The sequence below is a fragment of the Fopius arisanus genome, unplaced genomic scaffold (assembly GCF_000806365.1).
Source record: "Fopius arisanus strain USDA-PBARC FA_bdor unplaced genomic scaffold, ASM80636v1 scaffold00011, whole genome shotgun sequence".
In the NCBI taxonomy this organism is placed as follows: domain Eukaryota; kingdom Metazoa; phylum Arthropoda; class Insecta; order Hymenoptera; family Braconidae; genus Fopius; species Fopius arisanus.
Window position 1 is genome coordinate 1,468,030 of NW_011887750.1, and position 18,915 is coordinate 1,486,944.

The following is an 18,915-nucleotide window of genomic DNA, read 5'->3' on the forward strand; positions in this document are numbered from 1 at the left end:
ATTTTAACTGGAATATTACTCCTTAATTTTTTCATCGTTTAAACACAAAATAAAATGAGCGGAAAAGTCTAAGGCGCGTTTCCACTCTTTCCAAAGATGGAGGAATAAATCCAAACAGTAAACAGGGCGAGTGGAGTGAGAATTCTAATATATAAAAGATATGAGACTTCCCTGTTGCCAATGAATTCAAATACCGGGTGAAGCGGTATTTTTTTTCATCTTTCAGGAGGGCTAAGAAATCTGAACAGCCAACAACAGGTCATCGGTCTTTATTCAATCTTTTCTTGACGTCTTAAGATCTTCATCTGCTCTTCAAGCAACTCAACGCAAAAACCGAGACACGAGGATTTCAAAAAAAAAAGATCGGACAAATGTTGGGGGTACGTTTGAGAGAGGTTTATTAATTAAACTCGTCCTGAAATTAAAAGTAAAATGCACTGGGGTTAATTTTGAAGATGTTTAAAGAACTGAATGGGGGAGATGAGTGTATGATAAAGAAAAGTGCAATTATCTTAAATGAGTCTCATCCTTTTGTCTCACTTGATATCAAATAATTGGATGATTAAGATTTCACTCAACATGGAATATTTCCCCACCACCGAGTGAGTTGACAAGAAAAATATGAAATCATTGGGAAGGACATAATGAAAATGCAAAGAGAAAAGTTCATTGAGCTGACGAGTAAAATTTTTCTGGGATTCCTGGTGCCATCGCTTCCATGAGCAGAAGAATATTTATTGGCGGAAATAACGGAAATAACCAGTCCTTGGATCAAGATAAATACCGTGAAATAACATTTTTGCTTATTTTCTTTTTGCAAACGTTCTGTGTTTCATTGAAGCAAGTACAAAGCGTGGAGACACTTTTTTGTCAGGCGAGGTGGGTGGATGCCCTGTGGTTGACGCTCCTGACTAAACACTGATAACGCTCACGGGGAATTTCTTTGCATGTTATAAACATACGTAATCGTACACAAATAAGATTAGCATAGAACTCGGAGAGAGCACTGAGGGTTTTCTGGATTTTCACTTTGTTCCCACAGACAGAGACAGAAATAACAGACATAGAAGCATGGATTTTGCCAGAGGGTTGGCTCCAACCGTGGATATTCATATCTCTATCCTACTTTCATCTTTTTGTTGCACAACTGCAAGTAGTTTACCAACTTCAAAAGTACTTTCAAGTGCACCTGGCAAAAGTGCACTAGTTTGGAAAAATTTTGAGATATAACAAGAATGTGACGGAGTGAAATAAAATATTGGAGAGAAATTGATGATAATAGTGATGCTGATTTGAAGGGAGAGATGAAGATGGAGAAAGGGGTATTTACTGTACAGTATATATTTTATATTTAGATGATATTTAATAAAATTTCGAATGGCTGTGATCGATAAGATTTGTCGTCATCATGGGTTTCTAACCGGAAATTCCTCCCACTCTCCACCGAGGCTACTTTCGGGTACTGTAACTCTTGATAATCCTGAATAAATTTCAATAACGGACTAGTAAAGTGAGATGAGTCAATTTTGCATTGGAATCAGTTTTTAGGTTACACATCCAAAATTTAAGGAAGATGAAAACACCATCATGGATAAGTTATTTGTAGCACATGTAAAAGTCAATTTTCATGACGTTCAGCAGTCCAATTGTGCCATAGGTCATGAAGAAATTCATACTCTCTGGAACACCTGCTATTTTCATAGAATTACTCTTGTGAAAATGTTCATGATTAATATTCCCATTCCATTCTGGAATTTATAACTTTATAATTTTTCATAAGATTTATATTAATTTATGATTAATTCTATCATGAGAGCTCGGAAAATTTGGCGACTGAAAAAAAATGTCAATATATTAGCAATCGCTTCTCCCTTCATCTGTTTACTATTTGGATTTATTCCCAGAGAATCTTTAAAACGTAGAGAAACACCGAGGGCTCCTCATTTTATTTCTCTCTTTATCCCCAGTACAACACACTATATTTATGATCTTTACTCTCGTGTGATTCACTTCTATTGTTATTTTTATCGCTTGAGATAACAGTTTGGAGGTAAGATTAATTCACGTACGCGCCGATAAATTCACGGGGAAACAAGGAAAAATAAATATGAAAGATTTTTATTAGAGAGGGGAAGAGGAAAGGTGTCTCTTCAGACTCGTTTGGTATTCACACGGACGGGCGCCAATCAGGGACCGAGTGTTCCTTTCCAAGTGTCTCATTCGAATTCGAATATACCCGGGCTACGGCTGTTGACGTTTGTCATAATATTTTAATATTAAATCGCGTTACATTCAGTCATGCGCTCGCATAATCAGGGGATGTACCTCCGTGGCAACCGGTGTTGAGAATATTGCGCGTCAATGCGTGAGAGTATACTGTATTTGACGAGTATTTTACACACACAGAAATAAATATACAATAAAAATTAGATTTTTCGTCATTTTATTTATCACTCATTTATTATATTTCATTTATTATCTCGCCATTTTTTCCAAGCGCGGAACAATGGCGGAATTTTTTATTCAATGTTCTTCGTCGTGCACGCGTTATTGCAATTTTTTCATGGTAAAAATGATTTTGTAAAAATTGTTGGAATCAGTGTTGGTATTTTACAGTATTGAATTGGTGATTTAATAAGAGAAAAATTTCATTAGAATTTCCGGAATTCAGTGGGTTTGTTGGGTAGATCGTTAATGAAAATCAAACAACGTAAAAATGAGTTTCACCGGGTGGTTAATCGTCCGACCCTTTTCCTTGAATTTGTGATGCCAGAGGGTTGCTCTTCGTTTTGGCTTGGAAAATTGTCGGAGATGCTTTTCGTAGTGCCTTAGTCAGCTAGCTCGGACCTCTCCATAAGAAAAAAAAAAGCCTCCCCGAGAGAGAAAAAAAGAGGAGAAATAAAATAGACGGTTGTCGGCGGTGTTTTCAGCCTTCTCCGAAGATTTCCATTTTTATTTTTACATCACTTCCTTTTTTTTTTGGTTATCGCCGCAGCAGTTGTTTGATGTTTGTATTGGAGAACCGCGCTGTATTTGTTTCTGTTGTTTCTCGGAGGTACGTTTGAAGAATGCCGAACGCCAAACGCCAAATGCCGTGGGAATAATTTTTCTCCGTATTTATCCCGTTTTTGTGCTTGGTTGTGTGTACATAAAGTATTATGGCAGGTTGGTGGAAATAACCGGGGAGTCAAGTTTCTAAGAAGAGGTACATGCTAATTGATTGATTATTTCTCAACTGCAGTCGAATTAGTTAACGAATCGAGAGAATTTCTGATTAAAATTTCATTCGCTTGGTATCAATCAGTCCTGACTCCTCAAAAAAAATGATAAACAGAAATGGACCTCCGACTAAATTCCGGAATTCTCCGATTGGACCAGCCACATCTCATTATTTTTTCTCGCAATTATTTCATTTTGTTGCTGAATTTTTTCAAAGAAACCGATTGCCTTCCAATCGTCGTCCGCCCAAATTCGAGCCGCACCACTGAATTCCGTAGTAATTCTAAATTCCATTTCACTCATTCGCGACTCCATTCTTCACTGGTCTTCCGTATTCCTCATTTAGACCAGAAACTCAGTGTGATCTTTCGGTGAATGACTTAATAATTCAGTATCAATTAGCGTTACCCTGAATTATGCACAGATCTACTCTTTCGTCCCAGAATTTTGCGCCAAACTCAAAGTACTCGAGAAAATAAAATATTTTGAGATGTAAAAATGCGGTACTCTCGTTTTTCAATTGTGGCGGGCGTTAAAAGTTGAGGAATTTCTTCTTTTTTTCCCGCGGTATCACGCTCGGTCGGTCTCCATTAAAGGTCCCTAAATCCCTCACGCACGCCCACTCGTGCACCCTCTTCCTTTTAACCCCCTCTGAACACCCCCTTGCATGTGTGCTCTATTCTCAGTTTTTTTTTTCCTCTCCCCCCCTCTTTTTTCAGCCCCTTGAGAGCGGAAAAGCGTCCATTCACGCGCTCGACCACTGGATCATGACCAGGCATACGGGTATTCGCTCTTACCATGCCAATACGAGTACCTCGGGTAGACGAATATTTATTCGCAGTCCATTTTCGTTTGTTTACCCAGTGAGCCAACCGTTTTTGAGAAAAGCGTAACGTCAACTGACCACCAAAGGTCTCGGGCTCTTGAATTCTTCCCATTCTTGACTCCAAAAATTTCAGGGAAAAGAAAAAAAACAGGATTGTCTTTTCCGGAAATTTGTCATACTGGACATTTTTGAATTTTAAACCCATATTATGTTTATTAAAAATTGAATATAGCAGTACTCGGTAGAAATATTGGGACCATCAGAAATCCTTCGGCTTTTCCCCATTTATTCATTTTTGCGGTGATAAATGAAATTTTTGAACTTACTTTCTGAAAAATCACTCGGTGTCAAGAATGATTAATAGGTATAATAATGGAAAGGGTTTTTTTTTCGGAAATCAGGGGACAAGGGAACGGGTGAAAAGAAGTTTCTCGTCCCGTCGGACGGAGTACCGGATGAGATTGCGGTTAAAAATTGCAAGGTATTACTTAAGATCCCCTTCGTCTCAACTTTCAAGCCTTTCTCACTTCTCCCTGATGATACAATTAAGTCAGACGTTGGGTTTTCTTACGCATAAAATTATCCAACATTTTTCGCGAGGGTGAGTAAAAATTGTAGTGACTCTTCATTCCTCGGAGAAGAGAGAGCAAAATGAGAGAAATATCGTAATACAAATTACAGACTTCCTTTCCGGAAGATAGTTGGAGTTGACTTCGAACGTGGGGGTCAATGGGGTGAATTAAGGGGTGAGTTGATAAAGAACGCACTTTTATGAATATTGATGATTGTCTTGACGACTTGATTTAATTCTAGAGATATAGATTATTTGTAATAACAAAAAGACATTCACTACCGAACTTTGATGGATTTTACAACATTTGAAATTCCAAAATTTATTTCACGGAATTATCGAATGCGCAGTCGCGATTTGAAACGATAAATTTTTATTTATCAATTGAAATTGAGATCAAGACTTATTTATCCTATCAGTCTTGGGATATTCGTGGAAATGTCGGCAATGATCTAGGGGTTCAATAAATCCACGAATATTTTTTCCTCGAAACAAAGAGCGTCTTGTTTCGTTAGTAGTCACATCGGGGTGAACAGGACATGGCGCAATGAATGATAAGACGTTAAAATGCATTGCCCCCCTCCATCATTGAGGCAGAGTGGGGTGTCACGTGAAATAAGAGACATACACCGCGATCGCATTATGTGAAAAATATGGTAATAATATTGCCAGGACCAAGCAAAACAGCCCCCTGCATGTGAAATATGCGAGATCGCTTCATACTACCGCCAGCCCGACCATCCCCAAAATTTTTTCCAACTTCTAAATCCCAACTTGAACCTCAGGAATATCCAAATAATTCTCCAAACAGTCTCACCCTCTCTCCTTATCACTACCTGAATGAGTGTGAAATTAGAAAAAAAAATGGAGCGCGTAAAAATGAGATTTTTAGCCGGTGTTTTTTTTTTTTCTTATTATCGATCTCAGGGGGTGATGGAGGGCGAGGGGGTGAAAAAGTAAAGTGGCAGGGTGCTTGATTTAGATCGGGGCCGGTGAAAGGGTGCTCAGTAGAGGGTAAAACAAGAGAGGGCTCTAAATCGCCGGGAAAATTGTCCGAAACGCAATCGACTTTGCTTTTTTTGCCTCTTATTTTTTCTGTTTTTTTTTTCGGGGAAGCAGTCGAAGACTGACAATTATTAATATTCATAACACTTGAGTTTTTCCGGGGTGGTCATCCCTTGATTGAAGCTGCACTCTCCATCAAATTTTTCTCGAAATATTATTAGCTGTGATATTTTGAAGCGATAATTTTCTTCAGTTGTAATATTTTTGTTGCGATTTTTTTAGTTGTGTTATTTTGATAGGTCGTCAATTAGTCGGTTTGATTATAAAATAAATAGGAAAATGTGGCTTTTAATTTATCGAATGAGAATTCAATGGGTTGAACTCGACCCCTGTCGATTGACACTGAAAAACGATACTGTCCAATTAACTCAGTGTTTACACGAAGGAGCGTGTTCCCGAGCAAATGAATTATGAAAGGCAAGTAGTCCACTTCTTGTTGCCATCATCCCTTACAACCTGAACGAGAATGTTGTACATATATCCCACCCCCAACCCCATGTGCACCTATTTCGTGTTTTATGCTCTGGCCGCACCCAGTAAACACTCCTCGAGTTTGTTTTTTCCACGGCCTAGTTTCCGCCGAGATGCCCACGAAAAAGGAAGAGAAAAAAAATTACTCTTCTTACCTTTCGTCTCATTCATAATTTCGTTTGTATAATCTGTGTAATGACGCGGGTGTGCAAAAAATTCATTGAAAAAATAAAAGACAATTTATTTTTTTTATGAAAAATTCGGAAAATCTTTTGAGAAAATGAAGGACAACCATTGCTTAAAAAAAATTCAGGATCAGGATCAGAAAACTGATGAGTTTTAACTGATTTGAATTTTCCCTCGAGGGTAAACAGTAACGAGAAGAGATAAAATTTTAGATTCATCGAGTGGATGTGGTATGCAACCCATTCACCGTCGATATATGGATGGAAAGACTGAAAATTCTAACGCAAACTATTCGTGTGTAGATTCCGGAAAATTATGGTCGATAAAGAAACAAATTTCGAATTCCAGGGAACACCGAGCGTTACAGTTTCCGTATAGAATTCGTTTTTTTTTCGCGGGGTGGAGAATTCGCCGTTTCTATTTCGATGTCTGAATGGATAATGGAGATGGTGAGGAACGACCGTGAGTATTCATATGTAAATATCATAAACAATGTGTAAAAACGTAATAAATTTTAGTGCATATGAGAGTGAAATTTCAGTCGGAAAATTTTGCAAGTAATGATTTTCTGATCTGTACGAGGACAGGTAATGTCCGTTCAGTAAATTGACACATCAATTTTTAAATTGTATTGAACAAAAAATAATATTATTATAGGATTGCCATCAAAGGATTTCTCAAATCAAAGAATTCAAGCTAATTTTTAATTGTCTTCTTCGGTGATAGATGGATTGTAATAAAGAATTGGGGGTAAAAATGATTTGTAATAGAATGATCGTAAAGTATCTTTGAGATTGTAACGGGACAGGGACTCGAGGGTTATGTACAGCAGTACCCAATAATTGAATATTGATATATAGACCGATGAAATGATATTCACGGTATCGGACATCGCCATTTGTATGAATTTCCTCGGTCTATCTTGTTCTCCCCCAAGTTATAAAATGAGGAACACACGGAAGGGGATATATGTGCTCACCGACAATATTACCCACAACAGCCCTCCTTTATGTCCAATCATATTTATGTATTCACATGAATTAGTCAAATTGAAAATTTGCCATTTTATTACGCTTGTTTTACGACATAACGAATTAATCTCTCCCTTGAATTCTTATCAATTTTGTGATAAACTTACCCAAAAGTTGAGAACTATTGGAATTTATTTTCAATTCTAACGCTCACCTGAAACAAAAATTGAAAGAAACGTGTAAAAATAGGTTTGCAATTAATCTGAAAAAATGAAGAAAAAGGGGAGTTTTCTGTTTTGATTTTTCTTTCTCTCGAAGTTGGTGGAGTTTTGTGAATTATGAACGTTTGAAGCCTGAGGGATTAACAAGAGATAGTGACAAAGATACAGTTTAACCCCTGGGGTGCCCTTCAAGTAGAAAATATTTTAGCCTTTATTTCTTCTACGTGATCGCATCACCCAATATTTTATTCCTGTTTTTTAAACGTGAATGTCTCGCCTCTCCTTTACCCTCGTTCATTCATTCTGTTCCTTCCCATCCGCGAGTTTATAATTTTCCCCCGAGTACAGTCAATAAATTCCACAGATTACAATAAAAATTATGTTATAAAAAAATAGAGAATATTATTGCTACTCGCATGATGAAATGAGGAAATAAATCAATTTTTTGATTTTAGTAGTCAATTGATGTGATGTCACGTTAAAAATTCATGAGGGGGTAATTGAATAATGAAAATGTAACAAATCACTATTGAATCTATAAATGCAGCAGTTTATATGCGGATACGAGGTCAGTCTGAGGCAAGATATATATTTTTCAATATAACTTTCACGGGTACGTGTAAAAAAGATTGGCCTGAGGGTTTGCGTCCTCGGGGGTGTAGGTGGCAGTCGACGTTATTTTTTATCTTTATTAGATTGCCGAGCATCCGTTAGCGAAGGTTCGACGTGCCTCGGATAAACGTTCGCATGAATACCAGAGCTGCTGCCCTTTTTTCTTTTCGAATATTCCTGAGAGAGGGGTAACACGTGGCGCATTTTATCGTCCACTTGGCGAATCATTTTGGCTGTATCAATCCATAAAGAGGGAAAATAAAGGGAGAAATGGATTTTTCAAGAAAATTCAAATAGAAATATGTACAAAAATTTAAAAAAAATCTCATCTTCAAAATTTTTAAATTCTCCAAATTTTCCATTCTTGAAGAAAAAAGGGGGAGGCTGAATGATCAAAATATAGAGGATTGTCAAGGTAATGTGTCGCCTTGTTATCGCAATATAACACAAGTTATGTCCCCAAAAAGGTAAATTAATGGAGACGTAACGAGTGGGCGTAACCGTAGGCTAATGCTCAGAATAAATCTGCGGTAATAGTAAGTAATTTGGCCTATAAGTCGATAACAAATAGGGTTTGCCAACGGCAGTCCGGCTGGTTCGTAATGGCAGGCAACTGACCGGATCCATCCTCGAAACTCACCCCCTTTTCCCTTTTTCTCTTCCAGCCCTTGCCACTGTACTCTAGCCTCCACTGCAGATCCCTTTGCACCCCTCCAGCCCCCTCCCACCTCCTCCTCACCGCCCCCGTATTCATATTTCACGGACTTGTAATATACGGAAAGTTTTGTTTAAGCCATAAAGCCAGGGTGACCGAGAGGCGACTGCCGGTGCCGGAGTGAGAAAGAACCCGGAGGTGAGGGGGGTTGGTCGTCACCCTTCCCTCGACACGTGGAGAGTGCCAAATTATTCACGTTTCAGACTAGTCTCCCACTCTCTTTTCTCTCTGACCAGTGGAAATGTCTTCAATGCTCAGACACCATTATTTTCAACCATTTCTTTTTTCACCTTCATTCCTCATCCATTCCTTATTTTTCCAAATGTATATCTGTTGATTTTCAATTTTTAAACATTAAATGAAAAAATATAAATTATAGAAAATTCCCAAATGTTTACGTGAAAAAAACTAACTAATCATTCTTCATATATCAAATATATTGATGTATATTTATTTGATAATATTTTAAAATGAAAAATTTCGATATTGAATTTTTTTAATATTGAAGAAATTTTAATAGCAAAAAAAAATTGATGAATACCCGCTGGAAAATAGGATTGAATTTTCCGTAAAATATATTGATGTTGATATTTTTTTGCTGATAATATATATTTTGATATATTTTATTAAGATATAAAATGAAGTGAAGAGATTTAAAACCTATAGAAGTTGGTTGGCACCAGTTAAAGACTGAAAGGAACTCTTTTGCATAGTATGACCGACACCTTGCGTGTCCATTAGGGCAGTGGAGGGATGGGAGACCTTGGACAGCGCATGGATCTCCACCCTATTCCTGGTGAGGGGTAAGAGGTGTGAACCGTAAACGCGCCACGTGCGACAAATGGAAATGGACCAAATATCGCTGCAAACACTCCACCAAAGCTCTCCAACCCCTCTCACCCCCCAAGCGATTCGATATATGCGACACTTTCTCTTCAATTCCAAACGCTACAACCCCTCTTTCCTAAATGCTTTCGTTTATTCTACACAATTTCTCCACACGCTTTATCCCCACCAAACAATTCCTCCACTTTTAAAAATCAATCGGTCACTTCGAACTGTACCTTCGAAAATCCACGAAATATCACACACGCCACTTTATTGGGGTGCCAACGAGAAAAAAAATATACGGTAAAAATGACATTCGAACCCTTCAGAGTGTTTGAGTGAACCTAGGGTATAGTTTATGGTTGCGATTCATATAAAATAGTTCTTTGGTCGGTGAATTTAGGTGTCCGAGGGAAAATAAAAGATTTCAAGTTGCAGAGAGACATCTAAACGGATTTATATACCGACAGAAATTATTGCCGGAATTTTCCAAAAATCCTGAGAATTTTTAATAATCGTTTCATGGGATTGTTCTCCAGAAATTTTCATGATCTCACGACAGAAATAGGATAAAAAAATATTGATAATGGAGAACATCAGTTGGTTGGTTTATCCATATATCCTTTGGTTTGTCCATTCATCTAGTTCCTCGGACAATACAGGAAAATGGAGAGTTGAAAAAGAGGACAGCACCACAGTTGGAGAGAGAAAACGAGTGCTTCTAGTTAAACAAATATGTGCTCACATACTCATTCACCTATCTCTCAGTGAGTTCTACCTACTCTACGACCCTTTTGAAGACGGACACAACCCTCTCTTTCTCTAACCCCTATTCTACAGTCCACTGCTCCATTCTAACAATTTTCCCTACTTGTCTACTCTTTCTCCTTTCCCCTCGTCAAACGCATGAAACACACGCACAAGGGGGCGGACAGGGGCTGAGTCAGGTTTCCTTGAGTGCCAGAACAATTTTGCAGATATAAAAAATATAAACGCTTTTCTATGGAACTATTCACTATTCTTCAAGAAAGGGGAAAAAGTGTACGTACAGATTTTATCGGTAGAATTGACGATGAAGTCCAGTACATTTTTTATTAAGAGGATATCCCACGTCTTTCGTACGTCAATAATTGATTCAAAGTAAATATTGTTAAAATTTCATGCTGGGGCAGATAAAAAAAGATAACGTCTTACAGTTATCATGTCTATTTGTCAATTTATAAAATAGAGCATACTATGTACTAAAATTAATGAGCCAGAGTGGATCGTTCCACTGACGTTTTCACCGGAAATTTTCTCCAATTTCCACAGCAGGTAATCCTGAATGAAAAATGGATAGATCCAACTGAAAAAAAAGTGGATCATCTCTCGAAAAATCTTTTGATTAATTATTTCCTCGTACTTTTTGTGTATGAATATTAAGCCAAGTGTCTACGTCTCCCGAGAAGAGCAATATATTGCCGTGATATATGCCTTATTCGTATATAGATTCGTGAGAAACTCTCGTGTCTGGACGTATTTCCCCCAAAGATGAGAGAAAAGGCACACACTCGTCTCACTCATAAAGTATCGGAACGATTTGTCACGGGAGTTTGTGACGCCGACGATTCAGGCGACTGAGACTAATCCCTAGAATATCATCGTCGTCTCCTGTTCGTACGTTTCTACTTCGTTGTACTACGGAAAATCTCTTTCTCTATCGTGTCATCCCTCTGGGGGGTTATCAACCCCCCTCTTCGCTCCTCTTTTCTCACCCTCCACCCACTCGTCTCTTACAACTCAACCCGTATAACGCGTATCTCATCCCCTCGGGGGCTAGTCTTGTGATTTCCTTTTCCCCTCGACACAGGTATAATTCATGAGATATATTTCTGTACAACTCTTTCATTTTTTCATAAGCTAAAAATTAATCCTCATGTTTTTCCGCTGTTCTCTAATGAGAAAGACTTCATTACGGGGTTGAACAAAAATTTAGCGGCAAAAGGTGGCGAATGGTGGGCGAATTAGTTTGCCTTTTTGTTTTCGTCATTTTTGTGTCATTCTAGAAATAATTCATTCGAATAATAATTTGTAGGGATTGAATATTTTTTTTTGTATTGATTTCAATTGATTTTAATGTTTATAGTTTTTCATTATAATTTGTTTGGAGGAAAGTTGGAATTGAGGAAAGCTGGCTGAGAAAGAACAAGTCATGCGTTTATTCATGCAATTTTTTTTAGCAACGAAGAAACATTTTACTACGTACAATTCCTCAGTAATTGAGAGTATAAATAAAACGTCAAATGGCCATAACCTCGCGTGTATCACGTATAAAACCCCCGGCACTTATTTGTCCTGTATCGCGTGGCAATGTTATTTATTTTCTCATCGTATTTTGCCTCCTCTAATATTTTTTCCGTGTTTACAGTTGCACAGTGGCCACGCGACTGCCTGAAAATGCAATCCCAGTGGTGGAGTGTGGGCATTCAGCAATTTGTTACTCTCACTCACTTTCACTGGTATTTCTCATTTCTGTTTCACTCAGTTGGTTTAGTTTGGAGGTTTGCAAGGAGTTTCGTCGTGTTTTGGTGCGCCCCACCGTTCGCAATACGAATACCGAGCGTCGGCGCCCAAACGACGAAACACTACAAATCCCCAACAACCCCTCATCATCAGTGCGTGCTACGCGCTTCGTTCGACAACACACGGACACAAAAATTCAATCGAAATGATTATTTAAATTTTTTGAGGCATGATAAAGACTCGTGCCGATGTAAGCAAACGAAAAAAAAAAATGTATTAAACTAAATACATCGAATTTAGATTGTCTAAAAATTATTTCAGAGTTCCGTCATTCTTAGGGGAGGTGTCACTCAGTGAAAAATTATCATTTCAAATTTTCACGTTCGATATTTAATTTTTTCAGGAATGACACCACGTCGGAATAACGGAACTCTTACCTCATATTCCGGCAATTTTTCACTCGTTCACAAGTTTATCTTTGTAGATGCAATTTGGGCGGTGAAAATTCGCTTCGTTGCATCGATTCTCTGAGAATAATAGAGATTTAAGTTTTGTCGTAAAGTTTCTGTAATAATGACCTGCACCGTGATTTTTGGTTTCCGAAATTTCCGCTGAAAACACTTTATTCGGTAAATACCAGAATGAATTTTTCACTTTCTCCAATCACAAGAAATGTCAACGGTTTTTATGAACTTGACATGTCATCACTGTAGCGCACCTGTTATTTTCACGTTACCAATAAGTTATTAAAAAATGTGGAAATGTTTATCACAAAAACGTCACAACATTTTCCGCCACCGAGGCCCAACTTCCGAGTCCACTTAAAAAACTTTAAATTCTCCTCCCACCCCCAACCCTAACCCACTGAACATAATGCGTTGCCAATGTTGGTGGGCTGATGCACAACTTAAGTACACTCGAGTTGATGAAGTCAGCTATATACTTCCATCTGACTCTCGTGCAGTCTCGAGTCATGCAACTCACTCTCCCGTTCATTTCTATTTCAAAACAAAAAAAAAAGAGCACAAAAAGTCAGTTACGTTTTATCTCAACTCTAAAACTTTTTTCATCGATGACGTTTCCCAAAACTCATCAGAGCAACTCCATCAACTCGCAAATAAAAAAGCCCAAATAGCTGTTAAAATCACCTCACCTTACTGAAAACAATCACTCAACCACATCAACCACCAAAAAAAAAACCCCTAAATTCTCCAATAAACTAAAAACCGCGAACTACTTGTCATTAAAAAAAAATAAAAATCAGCGACTGTATCAGAAACCTGACGTTGTCTTGTTTATCCCCCGACGTTCGATGCAACGAATGATGATGAAGGGAGCACAACACGTAAAAAAGAGTGGGAGACACTTGAAAAAGAGTGAGAGAGAGTGACAAGGGGGGGAAGCGCCCCTCATACATAACCCCAGCACACGCTCGCATGACCCTCATACCCCCTCTCCCTCCGCGCCCCCCTTCATCCCATCCATGTAAGTATGACAAAATGAGTCTTGGAAAGTTTCCCCTCCCCCTCGCCAAAAAAATGTGTCAGTAGGTTTGAGTCCTAACCCCGTAATGACAAAAAATCATTGATCCCCCTCTGCCTCCACCGCGTGATAAGTCGAAGGATTGGATTAGAATGGATTACCTCTCAATGCTTTCCACAATAACCACAAAACTATGGGAAATGAAGAGGAAAACTGAGCGACAGTACCGGTACAGTTGCGATGTAACACTGGGGTATGGTTTTGCTTTTGGCCAAGTGAGAGGTGGTAGGGCGACTTGCTGTGTTGTGTCGGATGCTACCGGGTACCTCGCTACTTGTTGTTGAGATGCCGAGGGGTTGCGCTGCAAAACAGGGGGGAGAGGAGAAGCACAAGTTGAAGCGCTAGAGAGAGAGAGAGAGAGAGAAAGAGAGAGAGAGAGAGTGAGAGGGGTAGAAAATGGCAATATATACCTGTAGGAAATAGCGAGGAAGATAAAGTGAGATGGAAATGCAAGGGAGTAAAAGGTGTTGGTAGAAGGGAGGAAACGAGTGAAGCAACCTCGGTGGCGGGGGGTGTAGAAGGGGGTGAAGTTAAAGCTGGCTAGAGGGTGAGTGCGGGGGTGGACGGAATAGTGAGACGAGAGAGACGAGGCCAAGTATAGTCACCAAAAAGGAGGTGGTGGCTTTACAGGAGTGGCCTTGCGCGGGAGGTAGCTAGGCGAGGCTAGGGTAGAAGGAGAAAACTAGGGGGGTGGACTAAGGGGTGGGAATACACTCTAACGGACGCCTCTAAACACTGGGTACCGAATGCGCAATACACAACTGGGTCGTTGCAATGATTTACTCGCTAAACTCAAAATAATCTTGAAATATATCGAAACCGCTCGAACATGCTCCGAGAAGCTCGAAATTTATCGAAATCGCTCAAACATGTTCGGACAATGCTCACATTGATATGAGCGATGACACTGATGAATCGGAAGTGTTGTTTAACCGAGGGATGATTATTTAGGTATATAACCGGTGTATCCGGTGTAACCGGTGTAGCCGGTGTACACCGTACGTCGTTATGACGTATCAATGCGTCTGACACGCGCGCTAGATGCTACGTCTTCGACGCTGTGTGTCGTACTGTTCCGGTTGTACAACTGTTTTCCTTCTTGCCCGTTAAAACAATAATGCAATATTTAACTGTACACTGAAAAAGGGTGGGTGAAGGAGCACGGAGGATAGGAGAAGAGAGAGGGTGGCGCTGGTGCACGTTTAGCCTTTGGAATAAAAGCGGGGGGTTGATCCACCCCTTCTTTCTCGCTGTACCTTCAACCATGGGGGTATACATAGCCTTTTGCTTGGCTCACTGGCGTTGCATGCTATGTAGTACTGTCTCGCTTTAGATTCACCACTCTTCCACCACCCCCGTCTCACCCCTACGTCCTCCACCACCGGTTGCCCCTTGTCTCGTTTTAAGGCATCTATCTCTATCCTGTTATGCAACGAGAGCAACAGAGCTGGTGAATATAGGGGGCGGTGTATTTTGTGGTGGGGGTATTGCGATAGGCGGCGCACTGTAGACTCGCGTCGGGCGCAGCTCACTCATGTATATAGATATATGGCTCTATGTACATGTATATAGTGGATACACAGTTGGGAGAATTGCTGGAGACATCAGCGAAAGGGGTGGGAGGGTGGATTTTGGGGGGTTGGCGTGGGGTTATACCTCTTTGGACGGTATCTGGTAACCGAGAGAAGGCGACACCAACGTCAGTCAGGGGACATTGGGAACTATGCCGATGTGCATTTTACCGCTTTTCCACATTTTCCTTTTTTCTGTTCTTTTTATTATTTTTTTTTTCTTTTTTACCTTTCACCGAGTTCTGAGAATATTTTTGGAATGAGCACCGTGTGGAAATTTCATTTTGCATTTTCGGGGTATGATGGGAATGGGGCTGATGAAGGGGGACTTTAAATAGACATGTGAGCATAGGTATTTGATAAATTTGCCTTCCACATTTGTATTTTCATAGGGAATTTATAAATTCACAAATTTTGGGGATAATTCAGGAGAGAGAAGTTCTGAGTATCATTATAAATTGATTGTACAGAATGGACGATATTGGATACGTCAGTTGGAATTAGTGGATGGGTCAATGACACGAATTATTTTCAAGCAAGAGTCATCGACATTTCGTCGTTTTCACGAATTAATTTTAATTTTAAATCACAATGTATGCGCACAAAAATAGAGAGACATGTAATGACGAAATTTTGTAATAAAAACAGGCAGATGAAAAGTGTAGATGGATAGATAGGATAGGGTGGGGAAAAAAGGGAGGTAAGGGATGTGGGTAACGCCTCTGGTGGTTCAACCGGATGGACGATGGCTTGAGGATGGAGAGGATGGACTTTATGTACATCTGTATGTGTCTCCAGCAGCTTCAACTACACTGGGTTGCGATATATCTATGTACGTAATTCAGAGCGGCAATGCCAGTGGTTTTCCAGGCAAAGCTCCACAGTTTCAGGTGGTAACAGGGTAGGGGATGAATCTCTCGGCCAATAAGGAGGCACTACGACACAGGGACAATTCAAATGCTGCCCAATAACAAACGTCTTTTGTTGTTATGGCAAACTTTCTTCTTTTCTCTTCCTTTCTCTTCTGTTTGCACCCACTCACTGCCTCCCACCTCCCCCATCACCCCTGTCACCCCTACCACCTCTGCCACCCCCACCGGCCCTGCCACCCCCTTCACCACCCACTCTATGAGTTTTTTATCCATCCTTTCTACCATCCCATTCCATTCTATCGCGCAGCCTCCCGATGTACTTTTTCCCTTCTTTTATCATTTCGTTCCATTCTTTTTTTCATCATCCCTCTCCTCTTCCTTCCTGCTCAGAGAAGCTCTACTTCCTCCCCACCTCTTTTCAGCTTCAGTTCTATTTTTCTTTTTATCCTCTTTATATATCACTCCCTTCTTTCCTACCTCTTACACTACCTTCATATATATCCTCACTCCGGATAAAAAAGCGTCAACATATTAAAACGGCTTGCGCAATGCTGACTCCGCTTTGTGGAAAAAAGAGGCTGATCTACCCAGGATAGGTCGTTCAGCATTTGCATGCGACGCATTTGGATTTTTCTTTTATTCCTCATTTCGATGGATTGGTTTGGCGAAAGGAAGTGGAATGAGCAAGAAACCAGGTAAAAGGGAAAATGGACTATAAATATTCATGCAACTTCATAAAAAATTTTTTTTTACAACTGAGATATTATCACGACTCGGAGAAATAAGGAACAAATTAAATGAATTCCTCATTTCGTTGTTATTGTTGTGTCTAAAGAAGAGACTAAAGTCTTATAGCTGACGTGTCTTAATTTAATCAATCAGTTTCCGGTGCAAGTCTCATCGTTACGTGTCGGAATAAAAATAATGCCCGCGAAATAGCATTATTAATTCAGTTAAGGGTATAACAGGGGGACGATAGATTTTGTCGTAGATGAAAAATGACAATAGACTGAAAATGTCGAAGTGCTGACAATTGAGAGGGACAGAGAGTGGAGGAAGGAGGGCATCTGTTGAAATTAGCCACGTGCAGGTAATTCCGTACATCGTCAGGGTAACTTTTATTCTGGTATGTTTCAAGAATAGAGCGAGCGAGAGAGAAAATAAGTGTAAGAACATGGATGGAGAGGTGGGGATGAGACATTGAGGTTCTAAACTGAGGAGAGAAAGGGAGTGGTGGCAAAATTGAAATTTCTACGCTCGAGTGGCGACGCAGCAACTCATAAAAAGTTTAAACGTTTCACTCACCGGTGTGTGTACGTGTGCGAATCTTGCCCCCTTTTTTTTTTTTCTCTCTTCCCAATATAAACTCTTGCACACCCTACACCATCCGCCCTCTCTCACCCCCTGACACCCCTCGCCAGTTGTCGATTGACTCGATTCTCCTGCGTGCGGCAAAATCAACCTCTATCCCCCGCTCCACCCACCCCCTTTCAATACTAATATACACTTCTATTCACCCTTGAGAAACAGAGAGGAAAAGAAATGAAGAGGAGCTGGGGGGTAAAAAAAAAGGTAGTTTTTCCCTCTCTTTTGCCACAACCCCTCGGTGAGGATGCTTACGGCTGGCAACTTTTGCCCCGAGAAATTAGGGGCTTACTTTGGACTCACCCCCCATACCATCACTGGGTTGGCTCTCCTTTACGTGTATACTCATCGTGGGATTCACCCCTTAACAATAAGTGAGTCGAGATAGGGGTGTATGGAAAAGCCCAAGTGAGTAACAGGGGTATATATCCATTTCGGGCAACGCTGACTCCTTGTTTGCCGATATGCTGATGTAATTATTATATTGCTGGTGAACAGATTTTGGGGATTTCGAATGGACTGTGGACCGATGGATGCTGAGATTTCGGGGGGATGATTCTATCCAAATTAATTCAGTTTTTGTCTTAATTGCTAAGTTCTCATTAATAACCGGATATTTATAAAAAGAAATTCGGGATAATAGCTCATGTTGTCAAATTCTGTAATAATAACGAGCTACTCAAACCCCCCAAATTATCCGTTAATATTTCTCTTCTGAAAGGGATTATTATTTTTCCAACGCGAAAAAAAAGCAATAACTCGATTTGGTTTCGATCCCTGGAAGCAATGTGTACCTGTCCTCCAGCAGATGCTGAAATGCGTCCAGTCGGGTGGTCCCAGGGGGTGTGAAGGAGGAGGGGGATGGGGTGCCAAAGTCGATATCTTGGCTGCGTGTCACTGAAGAGATCTCTCCCTTCCTCCCAAGGCTATTTTATCCTGGGATAAGAGAGGAGGGGTGAGTGTGCTGGATTGGACGTGCACAGAGACAAGGACGTAGTACACGAGGAGACGGGGGTTTGAAAACCAGAGGGGGAGGTGGGGTAACGGATGGGTTGGGTATGGGTACAGAGTGAGGGGGCATGATTAGCATTACACTCTGAGCCTCGATGATCAATAGTGGAAACGTCTCTCCCTTCATTCTCATTCTCTCGCTGTGTTAGCCTTATCTCCCACCCTCTGGCCCCGATCCCACACCTACCCCATCCCCTTTTTCCATCCCCCCCCACCCCATCGGATATGCGCGAATGTCTCTCGTCCCTCCGAGCGATGCCACAACCTCGCTATCCTCAGTCCTCACTTCCCTTCTCTATTTTCTACGTTACTCTTTATGTATTATCCCTACACCACCTAAAATCCCTTCTCGCCCCCTCCTCCATCC

General features: G+C 40.2%; 1 protein-coding gene across 6 annotated transcripts in view; it reads right to left on the reverse strand.

Annotated features, from left to right (window-relative positions):
- The window catches only part of LOC105262914 (forkhead box P), a 138,872-nt gene that overhangs the window by 15,415 nt on the left and 104,542 nt on the right, over window positions 1-18,915 (reverse strand). The window lies entirely within an intron of this gene.